The sequence below is a fragment of the Dasypus novemcinctus genome, chromosome X (assembly GCF_030445035.2).
Source record: "Dasypus novemcinctus isolate mDasNov1 chromosome X, mDasNov1.1.hap2, whole genome shotgun sequence".
Classification (NCBI taxonomy): Eukaryota; Metazoa; Chordata; class Mammalia; order Cingulata; family Dasypodidae; genus Dasypus; species Dasypus novemcinctus.
Genome location: NC_080704.1, coordinates 127,635,019 through 127,640,056, shown reverse-complemented (window position 1 = coordinate 127,640,056; position 5,038 = coordinate 127,635,019). Strand labels below are relative to the sequence as shown.

The 5,038-nt window shown below is 46.1% G+C and overlaps 1 pseudogene; it reads right to left on the bottom strand.

Moving 5' to 3' along the window:
• Positions 1-736: 736 nt before the first annotated feature.
• LOC101414690 (PR domain zinc finger protein 4 pseudogene) lies at positions 737-3,526 on the bottom strand (annotated as a pseudogene).
• Positions 3,527-5,038: the final 1,512 nt, after the last annotated feature.

Below are 5,038 nucleotides of genomic sequence, written 5' to 3'. Positions count from 1 at the left end.
GCAGGTGTTATTTGGGTTCTCTATAGCTACTTTCAGGTCTTCTTTGTCTGAATCGTCGGGGGATTTATTGGAGACAGAGATAAGTCTAAACCTACAAAGTTTTCTAAGCAACAATAACCAGTTGACTCACCCTTGTTTCCTTCAAAGCTAGTTTTTTTTTTGGCAGTGGCCCAGATTTCTCTCCTTTTCTCCTTGAACTGCCCAATGCCTAACTGCTCTTTTTAAATTTGGTTTCTAGGCACCTGATGGAAATATGGGAAGCAAGGTCTACCCTAAAACTCTCATGACCTATGGTGATGGAATAAACCACAGCCAAGCTCAGCAGCCAGGAGAGGCTAAGGCAGGAGCTGCTTTCGTTAGTTGCCAGCAAAAGAAGATGCTTACATAAATGTGTTCCAATTCATTCTGACATGAGTATAAGTCACAGTAGCCTGCAAAAAACAAAACACCCCGACCTCATTCAAGCAACTGGGATAACTGTGAAGCAGGGGCCAAGTTTACAGCATAAAGTCATAGGGCAGAGAGGGAATGGCATAACACAGGAATTAAAAATAAATCTAATTTACTTATTTAGCCAGAAGGCAGCTTTGACTCAGGTATAAATTTATCTCCCAGACTAGGATGAAAATAAGAAATAGACTTGAAAAGCTGACATTCTCCTCCATAAACCTAACTTAAAACTACTCTCTTTTGTCAATCTAAGTGTTTTCATTAGGGTACTTTTTCAATAAGTGCTTTACTCTTTCCATTTAGTCTGTTTTGGATGGATGGAAATAAGCAAGCATTTTATAGAAAAAAATATTGTAGTGGATAACTGGTAATCTGTGTTTTTTCCTTTTGCATTTTCTATCCAAAGTAGTTTCTTTTCCTTATTTATGTACAGAGACTCATCAGGTAAGTACACAGCACAGTTGATACTAGATTCTTCTGTCCCCACAATATCTACTAATTCCTCCTTACCTTTTCCTCCTCCTGTGCTAACAAACTGGAGATGGGCCCTTTGTAGGTTTTCAGGTGGTGGGTGAGATGATGGTTAGATAAGCCTTTGTAAATTTTTCACAGACATAATCTGATTTTCCTTCATGAGAATTGAGATGCTTCTTTAAGTGATTTGTTCTCAAGACCAGCTTATCACACTTGGGACACTTGATGTGATCTTCTTGTATGTGGATAGGCACATGCTCCTTGAGGTCCCATCTCTGCATAAACAAGTTGTCACAGTAATCACACTTGAAATTCTTCTTGTCTGTATGGATAACCATGTGTGACTTCAGATGAGCCTTCTGGGTGAAAAACGTGTCACACAAAGGTCATCTGTAGTTCTTCTGACCAGTATATATCTTGTGGTGAGTCTGCAGGTTGCTGGGATCATTAAAAGCCTTGCTATAGAAGTCATATTTGTGGGGCTTCGTGCCCGTGTGACCCATAAAGTGAATATGAAGTTTGGAATGAGAGATAACAGGTTGGGGCACATTGAGCACTTCCACGTCCTTTCTTTGCTCTGGTTTAGCTCATGGCTGTTGCCATGGCCCTGGCTAGGAAGATGGTTATAGATATGTGTGGTTAGGTGGGCTTTGAACTCAGGAATTGCACTCTTTGCTACAGTTAGAGAGGTGCACATCTGGGTGCACAGGAACACCAATCTACTGATCATAATTCTGGCTGCAATAAAAAGCAGTTAATTTTCAGGAGGGATATCTTGTGAAGTACAGAAGTAGATTTTCCCATTATGGGGATAAGCCACCAAATTCTGCTCTTCCTGGTTCCTGACTTTGTGCACAAACATCTTCCAATTACATTCATTTCCAGCAGATGTAATGATGCAGAATTCTAGGATACCATTGTGGCAAATCTTCCAGATATGTTTAACTGCCTGTCTGTCTAATCTGCTCCTTCCATGGAGTGAACTTGCTTTGGGCTTCTAATTGGCAGGAATGGCTTCTCTAGTCCACACACCTACCAGTGGGAAGGCACCAACAACTTCTGCTCCCACAATTGACTGGTGGAGTACAAGCTTCTTTGGGAGAGAAAGCCTTGCTCTGCTTTCTATTTGAGTGTCAGAAACAAAAGTCACTGGACCGTGATCAGGGTAGTCTGAGGGATAGGCTAGGCCACAGAGAGTGCACCAAAATGTAAACATGGTTGCCATATTTTCCTTCTTTGAATTGTAATCTTCCATTTGCAGTGAAGGTGGTACCAAAGAAAGGCTGTCTGAAGATGCAACTACATGACCTGTCCCCACAGCAACATCTTGAGTGATAGAGGAGAGTTCTAGGCTGAGACCAACTTCATGGAGAGAAACAGATTCTAGGGAGGCAAGGTTATGTGAGGTAGAGAGTGCCATGCTTACAGAGTTAGTGCTGATGGCCATGGTGTGAATGGAGTAACTGAGGGCACTATCAGACATCTTGTTGACCCGACTTGCAATGTGGCCTATATCCATGACCACAGGCAGCTTCAGGACATTCCCATGAATGGGTATCACAACACCATGTCCTACAGTGTCTGCTGCAAGGCTGCTGCTTACAGAATCCACAGACAGATTCATGACTTCAGGAGTCATTTGGAATTTGGGAATCCTGGCCTACAACACTGTCCATTATAAGCTCCTCTGCCATCCCATTTGTAGAGATTGGGCTGTTTACCCTAGAAACGTTCTCCATAGTGATTGTTATGTCCAATGCATCATCACTGGGATGAAGATTTTGGGCACCATGTGTGTTCACAGGGTAAGAGTCTATTGAAACAATGCCTGGTTCTAACTCAACATTTCCATTGGACTGTTAGGGATCTAGTGCTGAAGGGTTATTGGTCATAGATAACTCTGAAATATCATCAACATTTACAGAGTTGGTATGGATATACAGAGGAGTTGGTTTGTCAGCTAAACGAAATAAAATATTAGGTAGAACTGTTCTGACATAACTACTCTCCAGGTGAGGGTACAGTGGTGGAAAGGTATAGTTTTGTGCAAGTAATCCACACATCACTCCCTTGATCCCCAAAACCCATGTGAGCATCAGAGACAAAGCAGAAGGAAGAGAGTTTAGGGAAGGACCAAGGTTTGGAATTGCCACTGGTAGGCCTGGGTCAGAGTTGGCATTGTGAGTGGGCGAAGTATCCAGCCCCAGGTGGCTTTCTAAGACTAGAAAGGCATTGCCCACTGAGGCTGCTCCACAGAGCTTAGGTTCATTTTTTTTTCTGCCAAAACGCTTTTTATTTACATAAGGGAGTCTCCCACACACGGCAACAGTTCCCCTGTGGACAGGTGCAGGGCTTGTCTGGGCAGAGGAGGAGCTGAGAGCAGTGGCCAAGGCCAGCCTGAGGCAGCAGGTACTCCTAGGCCTTGCTGCAGGGCCTGCCGGTACCCTCCACACCAGCACAGCTCACTCACCACAGCGGTCACACGTGGGTCCATCCCAAGTTTCCAAGAACTCCGAGGTGGTGGCAGGTGTGGAGCCGGCTCCATCTGCAAATGCCAGACGCCAGCATGTGCACACGTGCCACTCGCCCGCTCGCCCACCATGGCGGCCTGCCCCGCCCCTCAGGCTTTGGCCTTTGGGAGGCTCCAACAGATGAGGGACACAGGCAGTTCCGCCACCCACTACACGTGAGAAACAGGTCTCTTTTCTAATCCCAACCACTGCCTGCCTGTCTTTGCTACAGAATCAAAACCAATGGCGCAAGGTGGAACCAATGGGAAGCTTCCAAAAGGCGAGTGGCCTGGCAGACACAGCAGGGCCAGGGGAGGAACTCCTCAGTCACAGACCTAGCCCCGCAGTGCCGAGGCAGGAGAGGGGGCCTGCCCTGGGGTCAGGCCCAAGTCCCCAGCAGGCCTCGGTGCAGCCACCTGCCATGGCAGCCTTCCAGGATCCTGGGGGTGTGGCCTCAGGAGCTCAGGTTCATTTTATTCATTCTGTGATGTGTCTGCTTGGGCTCAAGTGGCAGAGAAAAGAGAACAGGGGCTGCCAAGAACCAGCATCAGGTATTGCAATCCAGAGTCATGTGCTACCCCATTTCACTTGAACTGGTGCACAAATGTGGCCAGTTCCCCCAGGGAATGCCCCAGGCCACCCAACTTCTTCTGAGGACCGGCAGTCATACGCCTCAGTCCAGGATAGGGCATGCCACCATGGATCACCCAGGGCCCTTCCTCCAGAAGCTTCTGAAGGGGTCTGCCCAACCTGCCTGCCACTGTGGGGTCCTCATCCGAATGCCCACCTGGCCTCACCTTCTCCCTCCTCAAGGTTGCACCCTCGGACCTAGATCTCTTTTAAAAATTTTTAAAAATCTTTACTTGTCTTTTTAAAAAAAGGCTCATAGATCACAAAAAATGTTACATTAAAAAATATAAGAATTTCCCTTATACTCCCCCCCCCCCACTCCTCCCACATCAACATTGTGGCACATTCACTGCATTTGGTGAATACATTTTGGAGCACTGCTACACTGCATGGATTACAGTTCACATTGTAGTTTACACTCCCCCAGTCCATTCAGTGGGTTATGTCAGGATATATAATGTCCCGCATCTGTCTCTGCAATATCATTCAGGACAATTCCAAGTTCCGAAAATGCCCCGACATCATACCTCTTATTTCCCTCTCCCTGCCCTCAGCAATTCCCATGGCCACTGTCTCCACATCAATGATACAATTTCTTCCATTGCTAGAGTCACAATAGTTCTAGAGTAGAATATCAGTAAGTCCACTCTAATCCATATTTTATTTCTTCATTCTGTGGACCCTAGGATGATGATGCCCACTCTGCCTCTAAATCAAGAGGGGGCTTAGATCCAATATTGCTGAAGCATGTGATTCTCCTGCTTGCAGTTGTAGACACTTGGTTTCCTGGTGTGGTGGTTGACCATCTTCACCTCCCTGTTAGCTGACCAGGGTAAGTCTAATGAACCAGGGAGTAGGTGTTACAACTCTGCTGAGACTCAGGGCCCAGCTGACACATGTCCAGTCCAGAGATTCAAGTCTCCTGAGTATACACCAACCCCAGTGCCAACCACAGGTTCAGTAAAAGTGACAGA